This window comes from Conger conger, chromosome 5 (genome assembly GCF_963514075.1).
Source record: "Conger conger chromosome 5, fConCon1.1, whole genome shotgun sequence".
Lineage (NCBI taxonomy): Eukaryota > Metazoa > Chordata > Actinopteri > Anguilliformes > Congridae > Conger > Conger conger.
In genome coordinates, this window is record NC_083764.1 from 10971284 (window position 1) to 10992997 (window position 21714).

Here is a 21714-nt window from a genome sequence, read left to right on the forward strand (position 1 = left end):
TGAGAGGGCTCTCGGTGGGAGGCTGTGGCGACTCTAGTCTCCCTGGGGACAGTGGTCTGCAGAGCCTCTGTGTCCCTCTGAGACAGCAGCTGCTGCCGTTACGTAAGCGCTGTCAGAGCACATCTCCTCACTCCTCAGCACCACTGCTGAACACACACCGAGCGGAGCATCCGCCTGTCTGTTTGAGCGGAAGGCTTTTTAACCCTTTGGAGAATGGAATGTTCTCTCGACATTCTAACAGTCAGTGTTCTAGAACTCCACTGCTATTATAACAGTCAATGTTCTAGAACTCCGTTGCTATTTTAACAGTCAGTGTTCTAGAACATCAGCATTAGAATGTTCAGGAGAGAACATAATGATGACATATTGGAATGTGCTTCCGATGATATTCTAATCACATATTAGAATGTATTTGTGATCCACATGTTTTACAGTTCATTTCTCATTTTATGAGGAGCTCTCTGTAAAGCCTAAGGTATACCATCACGCTAGTTGAAATTCTCACAGCCCAAGTGTCCCAGTGCTTACATACTGAGCAGGGCTTATCTCAAGATGTTCTCAGAGACAAGACCGGGATCCTGGCAAGCCCGGGACCATCACCATAAATCTGGGGCCGAATAAAGCGGCGAATTAGAGGCCATTCACACGAGCCTCCCGCCTCAAACGGAGACAGGACAGGAAGACGTCGGGGGTGACGCGTCCATGTGCAACTCGCGCCGTTTAAAAGGCATTAGCATTTGGCGGGGCAGAACCGGCTGGGAAAAACAACACGGCTTTAATGAGGGGGGACCAGCTGGGTACGGAAGCGGTTTGGTGTGGCGCAGAGAGGCGGCCATGTTTGATTCTCGCGATCGGATACGGCACCGCGGGGGGCTGAGTGAGAGCGGGGAGGCAGGATGCTCAGGTCATCGCTCATACTCAAACAAAGGCTTTTCTGCTGGGTACCCAGCCGCATTGTGGCACGTTACAGCCCCACTCATTATTTTAATTTATTATTTATTATTGTTTTTTTTTAAATGAGCTGGGAAAGTGTGTGTGTGTGTGTGTGTGTGTGTGGTGGGGGGATTCTTATTTAAAGGTTGAGATTGCCCTGATGTGCCACATAGCCAACCTTATATTTAAATGCACTCATTTGATTCATTTTTACATTTTGACTTCAATTTCCATTTAAAAAAAAAGTTAAAATAGTTTTTTTACTTCATGAGCTATGAAGCCTATTGACTGGGACCTGGAAAGTTGGTGGTTCATGCCCCAGTGTAGCCACAATAAGATACACACACCTTGAGTAAGGCACTTACATTGCACCTGGGGAGGATTGTCCCCTGCTTAGTCTAGTCAACTGTCACAAGCCACTTTGGATAAAAGCGTCAGCCAAACCATTTTTATATTATTTATTATACAATTTTAACAAAATTATGTATTTGTATTAAATATTGAATAAGCTACCAGTTATATGTATAAGTATCAGGAGTCCACAGTAGCATTGGGTAGTTGTGCAGTTGGTACATGGTGAATGGCTGATGCCAGAGGCCCCTCTCCTCTCCGTTATGAAATGAGCCTCGCTCGATGACGAAGCTTGTGGAACACCTGCGCTGGCTCTCGCGGAGGAAGCAGGCCCTTCCATACAGGCCTCGTTTGTGCGCCTGCCATCATGAGCTCGTTAATCAGATGAGGGGGTTTATAATTGGGCTCAAATCTGTTTTCCTTCCTCCCACCTTTCTTGCCACACATGTTTCAGAGCGCCGGGGAGAGCTGAAAAGCACCGTGGAAGCGGTGTCTCGTGGGAAGCGCCGGGAAGGCGTAGCGGGCCGCAGGGTTCGTCACGAGACGGAAAAACAATTATCCGGCACGTTCTCGTTGAGCTTCGAGGAGTTTTATCTTCTCGGGTTAAGAGAGAGAGAGAAAAATAAACGGAACTGTGTGAGCCGTCGGTGCGGTCTCTGTGATGGCTGTCGTCTTCTGGGCGGAAAAGTCGAGCGCCGGCCACCTCAAAGGGCCTTTCTTAATGAACTTTTCCGCAGAACGGATTCGACGTGTTATGACAGACGTGGAAAAAGAAAACGAGTCACTTCATTTTCCCCTTCCCTTGGCAGGGCGAACTGACGGCTTGTGACTTGGAAAAAAATCTGTTTCGGAGGGAATGAAAGACAGATAGAGAGAAGACGAAAACAATAAAAAAAGCTTTTGTGCCGTTTGCCTCTGTTCCGTGGGTAATCTCCGCTCATAGCGAGGTTCCAGCCCAGCTTCCCTCTGTGTCAGGGAGCATGTTGTTGTTGAGTGAGCTGGGGTGGAATTTGAGTCACTTTCCTTCGGTGGAACCGTACTATACGTTTTCCACCTCTGCCGGTGTGTTTATTGACGCCCCCTGGGCCTGTGTCTCCGGGCCAGGAAACCCTATGCTATCCTGGGAGGTGTCAGCGTCGAGCCCCTGTTGTTTTATAAACATGAATGAAACTCCCCCCCCCTCCTCCTTCCCCTCTTATCTCTCCTCCGAAGGGAAACTGAGTAGGTTCTTCTCCGCTCTCTCTTCCTTATTGGCTCCCCCGGTCGCGACCGTCTTGCTTTCGAGCTTGCGACGACGCCTCTTGTGACCACTTCCTTGACGCCGGCTCCGCGTTGCTAGCGCGCCCCGACACACACGGAGAAGCGCCGTTGCCGGGGGATACGGACCAGCGAGTAAAAATCACATTACGGCCACAATTGGCAGTCTACCGGGGCTGTATTTTCTTTTCATTGAAGAGTAGTACTCGATTCATTGCTCTCGAGAGTATAATAATATTTCTCATGGTCTTTCTGGCAGGAGTGTTTCCTCAGAGTCACAATACCGGCTCGTAGGGATACGGAAATTGTCCTTCGCCACCCTTTTTTTTCAGTCCCTGCAGACCCAAGAGGCAAGATGCATTTAGATAAAGAGACAAAAGGGCTTCATCGCTGCCTGTGGCTTTAATTCCTAAAATAACATGCATATTGGGGAAGCTTTGCGCACACTGAGTCGAGTTGTGGCGATCGGCTCTGAACCTCGCCTCTGTTTTCTGTTTCATTCTGTCTTGGCAACATAGAGGTGAAAATACTGATCTTTTTTAGCCAATGAAAACAAGCTAGAAAATAGTACAGTGTATATACTGTAGCAGTAGCCATATAAGGCAAATGTCAACATTCACAAGTGAGGTAGAACTGGAAAAATGTCTTCATTTCGGCTCTACAATGATGCGTTGTATTGCCACTTAATTGCTTGCGTTGCGGGGCACTAAAAGCATTTTTGTGGATAGTACTAAAGCTTAGGGATGGTAAACTGTGAACACCCAAATTCTCATTCTATCTAATAGGAAATGATGTACAAGACTAACTTTTGTAGAACTTCAATTGCGTGTTTACTCCGCTTTAATAATAATGTAACCAAAGCGCAAACATAAAAAAATTGGGAAACCATGTGACATGTGAATGCAGTTTAGTACTTCAATGTAATCTCTCGAGTTGAACAAACTGAGAAATACAGCAATACAAAGTTAAAATACGATTACAATGGCTTCGCTAAGCACAAGCTGTGGAACTCTGGTTGGAAAGGACTGTTTATACTGCTTGTTGTTGTCTGGAAGGAAGCCTTCATTGGCTGCCTCTCACAGCTGTGGTAAGCTCCGCCCCCCCCCCCCCCCCCCATCTGGGAGGAGAGAAAACCCTCTTGTCTTTTTGACAAATTCCAGGAGGTGGTGGCCATAAGCAAATTACACACATCGGTCCGAAATTGCACAAAAATGTTCGGCGTGGTCAAATTGTTTTCATGCTTCTCTATAAAGAGAGAAGATTTATTTTCTGCTCAGTCAAAAAAAAAAAATGTTATCTATGGAGCCAAGTGTGTTTCTGCGCTCAGTTTCAAACGGGCTGCTGTTCCGGAGCGTGCTGCACATGCTCGTCTGGAAAAGCCAACATCCGCCACCGCGTAAGAAGTGTGCCTTGGCCCACTGCAGGTCCTTATCCATCTGCCTGACCCCAGCGGCATTGTGGGGCCTGTCTGGGTCCCCACCCCTTCCCTCCGCTGACCAGTGAGGAGGGTTTCCTCTCCTGGGGTCTGCCCCCTTCTCACTCCCGGGCGAAAGGGGAACGGCACGCCCCGTCTGAATGATTAACCTCGGGTCATCGGAGGCCGTTTCGCTCCCGCCCCGATGCGCTCCCATATTCAAGGGTGGAATGGCTGGCGTTAGTTTGTGCCAGCGTCCTGATCCTGCTACGAGTGGTGGCTGACCCAAATGTTCCTCTGCACATCCGACAGTTTCAGATGTTGTCTCAGGCTTTTAGTGCAGGCTCATGAAAGGACACTGCAAAAAAAACAAAAAAGTATTTTAGTCTTATATTCAGACTGGCTGGTGCCTTGCAAGGCAGACAATCCCCATTGGTGTGTGAGTGTGTGTGTGAATGAGTGAATGAATGGGTGAATGGGGAGCATCAATTGTACAGCGCTATGTGTAAAGGCGCTATAGAAATTCCAACCATTTAAATTGAGACAAAAATATTGCCAATGGGGTGAGAAAATGTTACTTGTCAAGCCAACAGTAATTTAAAACAAGCTAATATTTTCTACTTCAGAGACAAAATGAGTCTTATTACAAGACTAAAATGCTTGTTAAGACATTTTTTGCAGTGGACAGGCAGCTCCGGGCCTGGATAAAGTCCTTCCCTCATCTCGCAGTGTACTGTGTGTTAGGAGCCCACGGGGAACCCTGACTCTGCTATAATGATGTCACCCTCCAGGGCCCAGAACAGCCAAACAACATCAACAATTCAACAATTCAGTCCGACCAGACTGGCCTGGAACACTTCTGCATGCACTGCAGAAACCAAAAAATGAGTTTATTCTTACATTCAGACTTAAAATCTTATTTCTACTATAAGTAAGACAAAAAGATTACTAATGACGTGAGACACTTTTATTAATTTCAGTATTTGCCAGTTGTGAGATGATATAACTTGTCAAGCAAAAAAGCAACTTAAAACAAACTACCATAGGGACATAAGATGTCTCATTACAAGATTAAAACAGTTGTTAAACAGACACAGACTGGTTTCACGCATGGTGTAAAGGCTTTGATTTATAGCTTCTCTAAACTACGGTACGGGTCAAACATATCCTTCTGGATTCAGAGCCGAGAGAGCCTAGTCACAAAAACGACTCGGCCCGGCCAATGGCATTGCAGCGTGTCAGCGGTTAGCGCTGAAGCTCTTTACAACACGACCGCTCCCATGGTTCTTATCAATGAGCAAAACAGAAAGTGCTTCTCACCTCATCTGTGCTGCCCTTTGACCTGCAGGGAAGTTATAAATGTGAGGTTACATCAGCCAGCGCTGGGGCATACAGTGAAGAGAAACTCCAGAGAGTTACACTGTGCTGGTCGTAAACTCAGCGTGAACTGTGAATAAGAAATTCTTATCTTTTTTCTTTGTTGTGCAACACGCAGAGCAGTGGTGATCACTCAGATGTATTTGTGTTACTGTATGAATATTTGGAATTGCGTGGCTGTTTATTTTAGCCATTTTTCTTCGAGTCTCATTTGTTTGTATATGGTCAATGCAACATAGTACATTGTGCTTATGCACCAACTACTGTATCTCAATTCTCATCTACAATTTTTTAATTTAATTATTATTTAGTATTATAATTAATATATGTATATGTATTATATTATGATTATTATTATGATCAACTCTTGATTATAACAGTTGACTATTATTATTATTTGTATTATTATTATTATTATTATTATTATTTTTATTATTATTATTATTATTATTATTATTATTATTATATTAATATGTTTTATTATAACATTTATTATTATTATATTTATTATTATTACTACACAAAGGTGTTTGTTCGGTCAGGAAAACAGCCTGTGTTTATACTGTATGTTGTTAGGTGTTGTCAGCGTGGTGAGAGGTTATAAAACACAGTAAAGCACAATGGCTTGGCCTCGGCCCAGCTCTTTTGACTAAGCCTTTCTTCTGAATGGATACGGCGCATTAAGATGGCCCTCGCTTTTCCAGTTATTTGGGTGAGATTAAGGGTGGCACAGGTAATGAATACCTGTCGTGTCAGCGTGGCACCTGCGTGAATAGGCCATCGCATACCTGCCCTTTCTCAAAACCAGATCTTGTCACCCGGGATAATGGAGCCCTGCGCGTACGACACGGGCGCGCATCAGCGCCGACCGCTGACCTGGTTTAACCTGCCTCGCGACCGCGGCCCCTGAGCCGTAATGGCCGCCGTCCGCGGACGCGAGGGGGGTCGGAGGTCAGGGCCCGCGTGAGGGAGCGAGCTGGTCGTTTTTGTAGCAGCTGCGTCGGAGGTTAGCCTTTGTGTGCTAATTCCGGCTCGGGTGAGGTGGTTAGGGGTCGGCCTCATTTACGGCGAGTTTAAAAAAAGAGCGCATAACATGCTAATTCATGCCCCGGCTGGCCGCACTGGTCTTTTCCACGGGGTGTTTATATGTCTGGATGTCTGCGGCCCCTGCAGTTCTCACCCCGCTGTCAGTCGACGGGTTTCCAGAGGGACGGTTTGAAAATGGGAGAATGCGGTGGGGCGCGGGGGCGGGGGGTGTCATCCAGGACCTGGTATGCGCTGTTGTTGTACCGCCTGACCCTTACAATTACCCAAACCATAAAGCTCCCATTTCAGCTGACAGGACTGCACTTTAGCGCAACAGAAATCCCGCTCCTGGGCCTCAGTGCTTTTTAAAAATCCAAAAACTACATGGAACGGGGAGGGGTGTGTGTGTGTGTGTGTGTGTGTGTGTGTATGTGTACACCAGCGTACAGTATGTGAGTGTACGTGTGTGTGTGCGTGTGTGAGTGGGTGTGTACACCAGCGTACAGTATGTGAATGTACGTGTGTGTGTGAAAGAGAGTGTGTGTGTGTGTGTGTGTGTGAGAGTATGTGTGTCCGTGTGAGTGTGTGGTGAGTGTATGTGTATGTGTGAGTGCAGTGTATGTGAGTGAGTGTGCGTGTGTGTATGTGTACATCAGCGTACAGTATACGGGTGTACGTGTGTGTGTGAGTATGTGTGTGAAAGCGCGTGAGAGAGTGTGAGAGAGAGAGAGAGAGAGAGAGAGGGGTTGAACAGCCTGGCCGTGCCGGGTTTCGCAGTGCGACTCTGGGTTGTGCAAGGCGAGACTCACAGCCCTATCGCGGTTTTCTGGAAGATGAGGGAGCGACAGACAGAGGGAGAGTGGGAGGACGCCACACTGCCCCACACAAACTCGGCTGAACTCCGCAACCCCGACGCACCCCCCTCCCCACGGCAAACCCGCTGAGAGAGGCAGCGGGGAGCCGCGGCGGGAACCTTCGGCGACTCGTTGCCATGGTTATCACTCCTCTCCACTCTCGCCTGCCGTTTCCCACGGAGGGCCAGAGGACGCCGGCCGCGGACCGTGTCCGAGGAAGACGTAGCGGCAGGGGAGGGGCTGGGAAATTACACCCGGTTATCGCAGTCAGGAAGCGGCAAGCGCTGGAATCACACCGCCAGTGTAACGTGTGATTAATGGGCATGTGACTCATATTTGCTCCCCTCGAAAAATCCTGTTTCCCCAAACGCTGCCGAACGTAGCGCGCACCTGCTGTACAGTACGCAGTAAGCGCTGCCCCCTCCCCTCCCCGTCGAACGGTTATTTATAAATAAACACGGAGAGGCTGAGGAAGAGCGAGCCAGGCGGCCGGGGTAATCACTGCTTTGTTTCTGTGCGTTTTTCAGAAGGCGCGCGGGGAGAGGAGCTCACGTCTCATTTCCTCGTATTTTGATTCTGCGCTTGTGGGAAAAAGCGAGGACCCCATGGCGCCGGTCACATGACCCAGCGTCGCCAGGCCAGGGCAGAAGCAGCTGCTCTCCTGACTGACTGACCCCCCCCCCCCCAAAAAAAAAGACTCCGTAGCAATGATCCAAGGAACTCGGAGCTGTTCTTCGCATCTGTCCCTCCCCGCGTCGAACGCGCCGTTCCAGGTCTCTTCTGGAGCTATGTCTGGGTCTGGGTCTCTGAAGATCTGCGGCCATTGTTTTATAAGGTGCGCGTGATGGGAGCCGTCTCTCTTTGTGTTTCTTCTTCGCATATCGAGTGAAATATTGGGATAATTCGAATAAAATGTGGCAGCCCCGGTCAGGAAATCCACTCAGGCGATTTCCCGGACTCGTGAAGGGTAACACGACTCTCGACCTCGGCCCCATCGGGGGAACAGTCACCAACAAAACAATAAAAAAGCTGGATGCTGATGTCATGACCACAGCTATTCACTGGATTCCACACTGATGTACTCATCTGTCAGCACTGCTATTTCCATTAGGCTGCTCGATCCAAAGTGTGTGTGAGTGTGTGTGAGTGTGTGAGTGTGTGTGTGAGTACATGTGTGTATGAGTGTGTGTGAGTATGCGTGTGTGTGTGAGTGTGTGTTTGTGTGTATGTGTGTGTGAGTGTGTGTGTGTGTGTATGTGTGAGTGTGTGTGTGTGCATGTATGAGTGTGTGTGTGTGAGTGTGTCTATGTGTGCGTGAGTATGTGTATGTGTGTGTGTGGGTGTGTGAGTGTGTGTGTCTGTGTGCATGTGTGTGTGTCTGCGTGTGTGTGTGTGTGTGTGTGTATGAGTGTATGAGTGTATGAGTGTGTGTGTGTGTACACATGCTTCAGCCAGTACAGCTAGAGAATGAGGAGAGCTACAGTTTGTTTGTTGCTGAAACATGCAATGGTACAAAGCAAATGGCTTTTTTGGTCTTGGATAATTTATCAGAAACCGCCAAAAATCTTTCCCCTTCCCCCCTATCGATTGCATCATTTTTCAAAATGTACTATTCGGTTTCCTTCCATAAATTTTTTAAGCCTCCCCATTAAATGTAAGGTAATTGCATTGTCTTTATATGCAGCCTGAAGCCAAGGGCCTAATTAAAGCAGGGGCGTAAAAAAGACGATGAGTTTAGGCGTATTTATTAAGTAGACTCGTATTAATTATGTAAGACTTTTTGAAATGAGAAATATTTAAGAAGGCGATGTTCCGGCCCCTTGCGAGCTAGGGGCTGCTGTTGACGCCCGCCTGCAGTCAGGGGATGGATGGCAGCACGGAGGGGGGCTTCTTTTTTTGGTGTCCCCGGATTTATACGTGGGCACTGTGCAGGCCACCTCGCACCTTTAAGTGGAAGAACCGCGCTGCTGGCACGAGGACCCGACTGGACCCGACGCCATTGGGGCTCTGTGACGGAGCCGGCCGCCCGGTTTCCGCGGTGTGAACTTAAGCACGAGTGGGCGGCAGGCTGGGACGGATACTAGCGTCGGAGAGTCAGGTAGCGTTTGGAGGGCTGCGCCTCTCGCCCGGGCGGGCGAAATGTCGAGCGCAGAGCAGATGCACCTGACAGGCCGGTCGTCTGTTCCCATGGTTTCCTGCCTGGCACGGGAGCAGGCGTTGGGCACTGACAGACCAGCTGGCCCCAGGCGCTCTTAAGGCGTGATACATTTCGCTTCCTTTGCCACTTCAGATGATCTGGCTAACTTTACTCTATTACCTGCCATGAAATTTTCATCAGCTGAATAGTGAGGAATGTGGGCCCTACTGCCCGTCTTCAGTGGGTCAAATCTGAAAGGAGAGGACAGAACAAACAGGGCATACACTGCAATAAAAAACAAGAAAATAATAGAGTATTTTAGTTTTATATTAGGCTTAAATTCTTATTTTTAATACTTTTTGCTAAATAAGGCAAAATATTGCCAGGGGACCGTTGAATCACTTCAGGAAAATGTCACTTGTCAAGCAGTCGGTAACTTGAAACAAGCTAATATTTTCTACTTTTCTAAGATTTTCAAGTTTCATTGCAAGATGAAAATTCAAAAAACATATGTTAAGACAGATCTTTTTTGCAGTGCATTTCTTCATGATACATGGCCCATACACATAAAGCACTGGACAGCAATATATTCACTGCATTCATCCTGCAATATTACAGTACTGCAGTATATTTTACGGTAATATAAATATGTCTGTACACATTTGTGTTGTTATGGCGATACTTATGCAATCCTGTGGAAAACCCGGTCTTGCTCCATTTCTCAGTAAGTCTTTCCACTTCTTGAACTGAAATAATTGATCATTTCCTCAGTACCAAAATTGAAAACAGTGTTTAGACGTTGCCTAAGATGGTCTTTGTGGTTCGACCAGTGGGAATGCACTGAGAAACCTACATACGTAAAGAGCGTGACAGGATTTTCCCTTCGACAGTACTTCTGCATAAAATGAGTGCTGTGGAACAAGTGCATATTTTACTGATATACTTTCTGTAATGTATGGAATAATAAGTCTTAATGTGCAGCCATGTAAGTAGAGAGGTAGGGATTATGAGCTAAACATGATATAGTAGCTATAGTTAAACTATATAAATTATTGCCACTTTCATACATTGCTCCAACCAGAAAAGCAATGTAATTATCTAATGTAAAATGTGTATAGTGATTTATTGCGTATACAGTTAATGTTGTAACTAAAAAGTTGATTTATCCGAACCAAGAAATGTCATCCCGCATTTTGATTTATAGATTTTCCTTTCCTACACTGTGATGACTAGTGCCTACTTGTGCTACTGGGATTAGCAGGTTCTTCATGGATATTCGCTAATAATGGGTGGAAAAATGTTGAATATTATTTGCTGAGGACAAAGCTATATTCAGCATGCTTAATCAGAATGTGGTTTCAGGCTAATAATAACTACATTTCCCATGAGCGAAACTGCGTTCTCCGCAAGAAACGGACACCCGCGTCACTGGCACAGACTGCCTGTATAGCAACCTGTCTTGAGCTACTGTCAAAATAAAGAGCGTTTTCTTCCCAAAAAAAGTCCACCTCAGGTGTTTTATTTCAGCACTTGGATGGTACGCAGCATTGGTGATTTATAGTGGAGGTTTGTGTGCTGGGTTCTCTCTAACCGAGCCCAGGGTGCATATAAAGTCTGTATTGTAAGGAACAGTATTGTCCAGACGCTATTACTGTCCAGCTCCTCTCAATATCGCCTCCAGGATCAAACTGAATCTATTCCTTATGGTATGTCACGTCTACTCATCGGTTTGCTGTTCATCGTAAGCTCTCATCCTCCAGTTTCTACAGTAGGGTTCTGATGTTCATGTTTTGTAAATTTAGTTCAGTAGTTCTTGATATTCTAAAAGAAAACAAACATACAGAAAACCTGTGAGACACGCAGTGCTTATTGGATTAAGTGGATTAGTGTTGTAATATGACTTAATATCTCATTGTATTCTCTCACATAGAAAGTATGAACTTATTTTAAGTTATTGTTTGCTTGACATTTTCTAACCCCACTGGCAGATATTAAAATGTGTAAAGATTACCTCATTGGCAATATTTTTTTTCTTATTTTGCCAAACAGTAACAGAAATAAGATTTGAAGTCTAAACACAGCACTTGAATGTGTACTTCCCTCTAGGGTCTTTTACCGCACTTGTCCCTGATTATGGGTATGCACTTTGTTGTACGTCACTCTGGTTAAGAGCGTCTGGCAAATGGCAATAATGTAATGTAATATAGATGTAAGACTTAAATTCTTAAGTTCTTCTTTTTGGTTTTTGCAGTGTGGAAGGTCCTTCTGACCCTCAGAGAAGCCACATATCACACCGAAATGATCTGAGAAACAATGGTCTTGCAGCACATTGCTCCTACACGTATGCCATTAGGGTGATTACTGATTACTGTTCATACGTCACTACGGTGGACGTTCTTGCTGTTGAACACATTACCCAGTGCAGTAAAGGTGCGTCTCTGCTGTGAGGGACCCCTTCTTGCTGATGAGACATTAAACCAAGGCCCTAACTCACTGCGGTCATTAAAGATCCCATAGCACTTATCACAAAGAGGAGGAGGAGGGGGGTTCCCTCTGGAGCACTGGCCAAATTCCAAATCGTGCTCTGTACAAATGCGCCCATCAGATGTTCCCACAATGCACTAAACACCTCCGTCCCCGTCCACTGTGGGGGGTGAGTGCGTGAGGCACGATGGGCGTGGTGGCAGCTGAGGAGTTGACCACTGATAAACACGTGATGAAAAGAATTTTGAAAAGGTGTAAATGGCATTAATAACAATAAGAGTAAAAATAAGAACGTGGCTGTGGATCAAAGTACCTACAGTGTTCGTGACTGGTAATCGTTTTCAGCTTCCTTTGAAATAGATTCATCACTTGTGTATGTTCAGAACGTTTCAGAAGGAAGGATGCAATTTGGCATCCTCCTCATGCCTTTTATTCAGATGAGTTTTTTTTATTTATTCAGATGAATCCATTTAAAGAAGATAATTGCCCTTATACAGGTTCCGGGGCCCGTTTCCTGGCTGTGTGTTGAAAATTGCCATGGTTGCTGGGGAAGTTTGTCTCCTGTGCCGGGTCTGGTTGGTTGTGAGCAGCGCTCCTGACCTGGGCTGTTCTGGCAGGCGGGCGGGCGGGCGGACAGACAGGCGGACGGGCGAAAGCGAGAACTCAGGAGAGGAGGGAAGAGGACACATGGACAGGCATGATGCTCTGGGGAGCCTTATGCAACATATCCTCAGCACCACTCAGCTGCGCGTCGAATCAGAATGCCTGTCTGTGTCTGCTCCGTGCTCTTTATAGACGCTGCTGCCAAGTGACGACTGACACCCCACCCCCCCCCACCCCCTCCCTCCCGCGATGCTGCACCTGCCATTGGGTGGAAATTCGCTCTCGCAAACTTGCGAGTGGACTATCTTTACACTTTTCTGAGAAAGACACGGATGAATCATCAACCGTCTAAGTGTCACGTTTGAGTAGGTCTTCGCGCTAGTTTCTTGCTGATTTTTTTTTTACCATTTCTTATCACTAATATGAGTGCACTTACACCTAGCCTCTCTCTAATTATTAAGGTTTGTATAATATTGTTATTTGTTGTGCCTCTGAGAAAGCTTTATTTTTCCAGAAATACTGTCTTATCTGGCAGTATTGATGGGTCCTAGTGACACTGTAGAGAGAGTTATGTCTTCGTATGAAGGGAGAGGAGAGAGGAGAAGTTCTGTGCTTGCAATTCAGTGGCCTGGGGCTTGTGGGTTTCTGCTAATTTAATTTCTCTGAATTGTCAGTACGTAGGAATTATGGATTGCCCGTAGTTTGTCATCGGAACTTTCTCGGGATGATTAAAGAAATCTTTGTGAGATTATCAGCCAGCCTAATTATAATTATGTCTTGTCCTTTTGCAGGATGATAAGATTTGTATAATTTGTCAGACGCTGTCTTGGTGAAGCAGAGCATCCATCTGACCTAACGTAGGGGAGGGAGAGTCGGAAGGTACCTGCTTTGTATCCGAGATGGGCGCCGACTGGCGAGTCCTATGTGGGCATTTTTCTTAAGGAAAGGCGAACGTACGGATGCTGCTATTCCTTCACCAGCTTTTCACGATGCAGAAGGGCTCCTTCCACCCCGATTCAGACAAAGAACAAAGCAACACATTTTACTGATTGGATAACCAAAGTTTGAATGAGTCATATGTTAAATAGAAAAGCGAAGGGCTTTTTCAAAATTAAGCCTTTTCAAGGAACCCCAGTATCTACTATTGCATCTCAACCTGCAATATACCCTCACTAGACCAACAGTAAGCTTAAGAAAGCTCTCCTACTGTATATTCTCCTGAATTAAGAGGGTGAATTTGATGGTACCAGGAACCTCTACTGGCAGTGGACATACCCACAATGCATTGCACGTGGAACAAAGGGGCATGGGCTGGGTTGCTTTGAATTGTGGTTTCTGGTTGTGACCTGTGGCTTTTCATCGCTTTCAGTGATCACATTATGTAACACTGTAGTTTTTTTTCGCCTGACGATGCACTGATGAAGCAATGACGTCCTCAGAAAATGTTCCATCGAATTACCTTTTTGTCAAGTCAGACCGTTTTTTTGCAAAGGTCTGTTGTTTTGGCAGATGCTCCTTCTCCAGGTCTGACAGACATGGCAGGTGGGGCTGATTCTCTCCGTCTGTTTGGCTCATGAATATGACAAAGGCTTCAATCGATTACGGACACGAGCACTACCCTATATTTAGGAGTTATTTTCCTTCTCTGGCTGACGTGTTTCTCCTTGCCTTTCTCCCCAGTGGTCTGCAACATCTCAGAGGCCAGGACGAGCAGTCTTTCTGATTATTGATTGGGGTGTCTCACCGCACGCCCCAGGAAGGCGGCAAAAACCAACTTGTGTCATCAAAATCCCCAAGGAATCGGGCCTGGCAGATCGTGCTGGTAAGTTCACGTAGGCACGCACGTCATACTCAAAAACGTCAGTCCTCAAGGGGGCGCCACTCTCACTGCTGATCACACACGCAGGGCGGTGGAGTGGAAGGAGTAGGCGGGGGGAAGCATCCACCAGGGCACGGTGGTGACAGATCTCAGATAAAGGTCATATCTGATAACATCTCAGGTTAGTTGCTTGTGGTGTGCCCAAACATTCCATTGTCTTCGGCGATAGAAACCTTTCGCATAGTTTTTTTATGTTGTCTCAGGCACATTCTGTGGGTTCGTTTATATTTAGCATGTTTCGGTTTGAAGTTGGTCAGCTCTTTTTAAAAACGCTGTACTGCTTTATTTTTTGGGGGGCTCTGTGCCTCCAGCTAGCTGCTGTCACAGGCATCAGTGCACGTCTTCACTTTGTAGTGTCTCTGGTCCTCCGGAGATATGCTGACATAGGAGATTTTCGTATCATTACTCAGGGACATCTTTGTCATTCCTGAACAAGCAGTCCTGTTGTTACACCAGAAAGGAGACCTGAATGAATTTAAGCCTAAGAGCGCTCCACTTCGTATTAGAGTGCTTACATCAAAAGGCTGCCCACGCTGAATGACATTGCGTGGTTTTCTGAAACAGAAATAGCCCGCTCAGGAGACGTATCTTCCCTGTACACCTTATTCTCAATATTACAATATATAACAACATCCTCAAACGACTCTTTATAAATCAGTTTCACACAGTTGTAGTTAACCACTTTAATGTCCTAGGTGGTTAATGGCTTGAATTACTACATCATATTTCCAAATGCTCAGGCTGATTTAAACCAGTACTGCAAATCAGTTTTTTTTTTAAGATTCTCGCAGGCATAAGATTTTCCCTCCAAAGCACCAGCATATATTTCATTAATAATTTAAACAAAAAAACAAATCAGATTTTTTTTGTAAAGATGTACACTATGGCAGTGGATGCCCTGCCTGCTTATACCCGCCATAACCAAAGCTGTTAACCTTGGACAGTGACGAGAGCGGGTTATTCGCTCGACTGCAGGAGCGGGAAGCAGGGGCCGTCAGCGGCAGATGTTTAAGCTCTTCCTCTCCCGATCGAGCCCTCGTGGTCTCCAGATGGTCTCCCTCTTGTTTTGCACCTTCTCTTTATGGAATTTCAGTGGTTAAATACTTGGAAGTTATGAGGTGTACTGTTCCACTGGCTTTTGCCAGAACTGCATAAAACCCTGTTAGATAACATGTGTGTGTGTGTGTGTGTGTGCGTTTGTGTGTGTGTGGGTTGCTATTCAGAAGGTTTCTAAAATAGCGTATTGGTCAGGGGCTACATTTGGTGCTTTGGTACATGTGCATTGCCTCCAGGCCTGAACATGTCTTAAAGCCTCTTCCAATGTAGACACAGCTGAAACGTCCTGAGGAATCAGCCCTTTCCCTGAAGTTACATGGTTTTAAAAGCTAACAACTGGTCGCGCTTCTAATGTTTTTATAAAGTTTGCCATAGTCCATGAAGTTAGAAAAAAAAAGAAAATGTATAAACGGTTATAGCGTCAATGAAAGGTTACGGTTGCAAGTGGGTTAACCAGTGAGAAAGACAATTAATCAGTGCTTCTGCAGCTGCTTCCTCACGGTTCTGCAAAATGTTGTGGAAAATTTAATGAAGGCTAGCGCAGTAATGGTTTCAAGCTTACCCAGTGGAAAATATGACAGTCTTTCCATAGACAATTAAGACCAACATGAAGGCTTTTTTTTTTCCCTTTTCCCTTTTTCCCCCTCCATTCTCTTTCTTTCCCGATATAGGGGGATGTGATATGTTTCTTCCAGTGCTAAATGGAAACATGGTACAGTAAACAACTGCAGCTGTGTAGCGGGAAAAGCTGGAGACTGGGCATTGTTTGGGACTTTCAGTGAAAGGTCCTAGCTGGCCCTGCCGCCCTGGGTCTTATCCCTGCCAGGCTTCTCGAGCGTAGCAGCGGGCAAGAGCGGCTGGCATACTTGTCCCGTTGCCTCTCAGGAAATCCCAACAGTCTGGAGATTGTGCGTGAGTGCGCTGGAAGGTTTTTGAAACTCCCCCCCCCCCCCACCTGCCTGGAAAAATGCAGTTGTTTTTGTTTCAGGGAGGTTTTTATCACCGGAGAAGAGTTTTGTTGATGCCGTTTTCAATTACACGGGCATCCCGGTAATGGAGCCAAGGCTGCCTCCCCCTGTTCCGACCCGTCTCACTGGCCCCAGTCTCCTAAAAGCGTGGAGGCGTTCCCTCCATTACCTCCCCCCCGCCTCCTGCAGGTCACTCGTCTGATAATCGTACCTCAGGTTGGGGACGGGGCCCGGACTGCGGGCGAGGGGTCTGCGTCAGGCACGACCTCACGCTGAGGGGCTCTGAAGCGCCCCAGGGCTGCACTACAGGAGCCCGGCGCAGACTGGGCCTTCAGTGGAGGAGAGCGATTAAAAAAAAAAAAAAAAGACAGAGAAAAAAAAGAGCAGACTGGTTGCCTAGGAAATGATGTCACCTTCTGTTCCCGATCAGGGCTTTCCACAGTCCGCAGACAGACAGTCCGGGCCTCGTTCATCTTCCAGCCCAGTCACGGGGGGGGGGGGGCCTTGCGCCTCTCTCCAGCCCACCTCCCCCCTCGGGCCTTCGGGGCTCTTTATCTCCGGGTCCTCTGGGGATGCTCATTCCGAATTCCGCCGCTGCGCTCGCCTCCTCCAGAGGGGACGATATGTGTCCCCGTCTCAACGCACTAATGCTCCCTGGACGCACGCCAAAGGGATTCGCATTCCTTGGAGCGCCCGCAGGGGAATGGACGTGCATTTCAATAATGGCAAAAACGCTCAAAAACCTAACAAACAAAGCGTCACTAGGGTGACCCTGTAGCGATTTTGTATGCGACATGGAGCCTTTTGAGGAATTAGGACTACGTGATGAATAGTAAATGTTCGCTGTGGTGTGATGGCATTTGCCCGAGTCAACAGTCATGCCATCAGACATGACATCACTTTTTTCAGCGTCCAATTTTAAAGCTGTGTAAGACGGGCTATTTTTAATTATTCTGTATGACCAGACGAAGGCTAAGGAGTTTTTAAATATCATTCCATGTCTCAAAACCATAACAAAGCACAAACAAAGGCCACCTTTTCTTCCTCTTTCTGGCATGGCTGTCATATCGGGGACCCATTGTCTGGTTCTTAGGAAGTCTTGGCTTCCAAAACTTTTTGTCATGTTGCAACTTCCACTTTTAGTTTGCGGATTTTCCATTGTCCTGTTCTGTGATCCGCTCGTTGTGGCCGCTTGTGCACCAACAAGCCAGCGAACGCTAATGTGTCTGAACAGGTGTGTCGACAGCGAACGCTAATGTGTCTGAACAGGTGTGTCGACAGCGAACGCTTCACGAACCGTTCTGAGTTTGTCGATCCGCTGTTCTACTTGGCCGATGCCAACGGGGCCGCGGGTAGCCATGTTGCGTAACAACAGCCTTTCATAATACAACTCTCTGGCATCATAACCCAAAAGCATTCATACTTTCTCCTCCCACACTAGAACCTGTCACCCACACTCTCTAGTCTGTCTCGAGCTGGATGTAGGATGTGTCCCACGCACACACTCTCTTTCCAAGACCAATATACACACATGAGTCCACGGTGATAAAAATACCTCCCCGCTCATTCTGTTTCTTCCGATCTACTCAGAATATAGGACAGCGTTTCGAGGCCCTCCAGCCCTCGGGACCATTCAAAAGCATTGTTTGGTTTCCTAAGCTACCTACCATTGTTCTCAATATGTTCAATACATATGCTTAAATATGTACGTATACGCAAATATAATGTATACCAATGCAGAATTAGTATCGACCAATGTATGCTTACTATTGCATGCATGATTTAGTTTAATGTCATAATTTTATATTGCAGGAATATCAATATGATGTATGTAATCGCGTTCTAAGCAATGGCGCATTCAGCGAATATTTCCAAGAGCCTTGTGTTCATACACGAATACCTCGCCTTGCATAGATCACCACTGTCAACTTCACCTGGCCAGGTTGTATCAATGTTTGTGACTCCACATTGACTCCCAAAGCTTTAATTATTGGACAATGGAAGTCCAATAATTAAAAAGGTACTATATTAGTATTGTACTGGAGTTGGAGAGGCTGCTTTACTTGCCGCAGCAGTGCTCGCTCTTTTGCATGGGCCACGTGCACTGGCTGTACTTCATCATGAGGCTCCTAATAAGGAGTGAGTGTGACACTCCTGGGGGCTGACTCGCAGAGAGTCCAGGCGATGCGTCCAAAAGAAACCTGCTTACACGGGCTGAAAACAAACCAGAAAGATGCCTTGTGAGCAAAAGGAGTACCTAAGTGATAGTCAGGGCGGGCAGCATGAGAATTTCAAGTTTTCAGGAAAAGTATTTTTAGCTGAAGGGTAATATTTAGAAATGTCTTAGTCTTCAACTTTTCCTTCATCTGACATAGTTTCCGCAGAAATTGGCATAGCGAGAAGGAAATACTAATACATTTTCTGGGAAACCAAGATTTTAGGATATATGTACACTGTATGGTTATGTCTACTGGACCTGTTCTTTTTGTGACGCAAATACCTTTTAATTAGCCTGAGTAATAACTTTTCAGTGTGAGAATCTGTTTTGCTTTAATATGGTTTTGCTTATATACAGTACATGGTGTATTAATATAGAACAGAATCTTATTGTTGGAACTAGACCTAACACTCTTACGCTGTCTTTGAAATATATTTTAAATTTAAAACCACCGTTCAGAAAAGTTCAAATACATTTTTATCACTGTATCATCTCTTCACTGAAATTGAAATAGCTATCCTAGTAAGTACTGTCCAGAGTATACTAAAACAACACAGAAGCAATCATGAAATAAATTGTTTTGTTATCCAATTTATGCAGTAAGATAAGCACTTCTTCATAGTTATCGCAAAAAATGTTATGTAGACGTTTATGGAGACTAACTGCTCTGCCAAACAGACATAGAAACTCTGGTTGCACTATACTGCAGCTGCAAAGATACTACAGAAAGCCTGGATTTATCTAGTCTGGATGGGGCACAGTTACATTCACGTTCTGACTCTCTTCAGGTAAAGAAATAATAGGGCCAATTCCTCCCAAAACACCAGTACTTAATTGTGGGATATTACACCCTGTCTATTTTCAGACTGTTTCACGTTTAATCCTTGCCAGTTGATAAATTCTGTTAAAGCATCACTAATGCGGTAACAAGGATCTAAAGCAAAATTGATTGGAGAGCTAGCTATTTCTTCCAGTCAGTAACCTACAGAGACAGGGCATTATTGTCAAGATCTCTTGTTTGTTTTTCATTGCCAGTTAAAAAGTAATGTCCTCCCTGAAGCCAGATAAAACTCAGTATGTATTTCAACACCCAGTGGGGGGAGGCAGGTTTCAGTCAGGTATCATGAAGGGCTTTCATTGACCGGAGGGTCCAATCCACTCCAAGGCTTTGTTACCATAAACTCTGTAATTACTGAATGGAAACGATTAGCAACGTTTTAAATTATTCAAGCTCTGCCCTGGAAGGGAAAAGGAACTGTGTCTCAGGAAATAAGAAACGGCCAGTGTACCTGCATCCCCAGAGTGAAGGCACCAGAAGTACAGAAGCTAGGTGTTATACGATCTCCGAAATGTGCCACCCCACACACGGTTAGACAGACTTCCTGCACAGATGTTTTTTTTTGGTTGAGTATGAATTAGGTCCAGCAGCGTTTCTGTGCAGTCAGTGTGTTGACATTAAGTACCTGCATTAATTTGTATGCACTGAACATGGCCGCTTGTGCAAAGAAACTAATATCTAAACACAGTGCTTCATAGAGAACTGTTGAAGCTTATATAAATTGCACACATATTTGTGTTATAAAGCACTTTTTTAAAAAGAGGAAAAACTGGAAACTTTTGAAGTCAATGCAGTTACTTGTTTATTGCTCTAAACCTTTTGTTAAAACTTTGGCAGGTTTAAGACAGCAAAGCAGTTGATAATAGCTGTGTTTAGGACCATGACTCAGAACATTTATAGGTCATACTTTGGCACCACTAGTTCATTTTCCATGTCTGTTTTGGTTTTATTTATAATTTGTTAAGATTTTTTTACAATGTGTGTGTCCCGCAATGAACCTTCTGGAAAAATGCATTACCACACGTTTCAAATTCACATGCAGCATTTTTCTCATATTGGGATTTCTTGTCTCCCACTATAAAATTAGTCCAAATGGTGTAGGATTTTACAATTATACCATTCTAAATCCTTTTCGGGAGAGATGTACCACACACCATCTATTCACACACAAACAAAGTACCACTGCTAATCCCCTCTCCAGAATCTGACTAAAGAAGTGTGAAGAGTCTAATCCCTAAATTAAGTCAGAGTGTGTTTCTATTTTCCAAAAAAAGGCCCTTGAAAAAAGGTTGCTCTTTCCCGAACACAATGGAGATATTCGTCAATGTGTAGGGCTGGTGTGGCCCGAGGCTAAGAGCTACCCACACTCACCGACCCTTACGGAGAAAGCCAGGGACTCGCAGGCCTAATGTTCGGGACTAAAAATGTGCTTTTTAATATCCTTCTCCAGAGGACTCGATTTAGCGATGGAGGTGTTCCGTTATGTACGCACTTATGTGTGTACAGTATGTGTGCGTAGGTGTGCGTGTTTGTTCATAGCTATGGATCGTTACCAATGTGGAAAATGACCCCGTTAGGCTGAATATTCATGGAATTTTTAAACCTTACATAATTTGTCTGAGTCATCCAGATCTCCAGGTTTGTGCGGGCCGTATAGAACGCATTCCCTCTCCCGGTTAGATTTATGCCCTTGCTCTCTCTGCAGTGCACTTCCCACGCACGTTTCCGCTGTGAGCTCGCCTCGTACAGTGTAAAACAACCCAAAAAAAAAAGCCGTTAAATATTTTCATCCATTCTCAAAAAAATATTACATTATATATTAAATATAATCCACTTCGGCTTTAAAAAAAATGGCCGTATTTGAGTCTTTCAGTACCTTTTCATAACTTACTCAACCCAAACCATTCCTCCTGGGAGCTACCCCCCAAATCCCCCCCACCCCACCCCAAAAAAAAAAAACCTATGGAGTAGATTCTTATATTTTTCCAAGTTGTGTTCATACCTGCAGACATAAGCACATTGTGTCATTGTAAAAACAGAGTAGTGGCCTATCTTGGCAGCTTTCATGTACAGAGCAATATAAAGGGCCCTTTGGTTTATCCATTGGCTGGAAGGGGAGTAACAGCTTAGACAGATTCATTAAGCCAAGGATCCATTCATGAGCACGGATCGAGGAGGTACTGCAAGCGCTGTGGGGGCCTGCCTTTATAGGTGATGTATGAAATCGAGTCTGTCTCCAGCTGATCCATCTCACCCTTTGACAAACGTGCTGTGGCATCCCCAGGCCTAGTGACCCCGGCTGACCTTCTCTGACATGAC

General features: G+C 45.5%; 1 protein-coding gene across 4 annotated transcripts in view; it reads left to right on the forward strand.

Annotated features, from left to right (window-relative positions):
• hivep2a (HIVEP zinc finger 2a) overlaps positions 1–21714 on the forward strand; it is a 76742-nt gene that overhangs the window by 40400 nt on the left and 14628 nt on the right. For 3 of the 4 annotated variants that reach the window (XM_061242839.1, XM_061242840.1, XM_061242841.1), the window contains one exon: positions 14117–14258. The gene's annotated coding sequence lies outside the window, so the exon portion shown is untranslated. Of the gene's footprint in view, positions 1–14116; positions 14259–14356; positions 14437–21714 lie in introns of those variants that run through there. The other variant, XM_061242842.1, reaches the window with a different exon arrangement.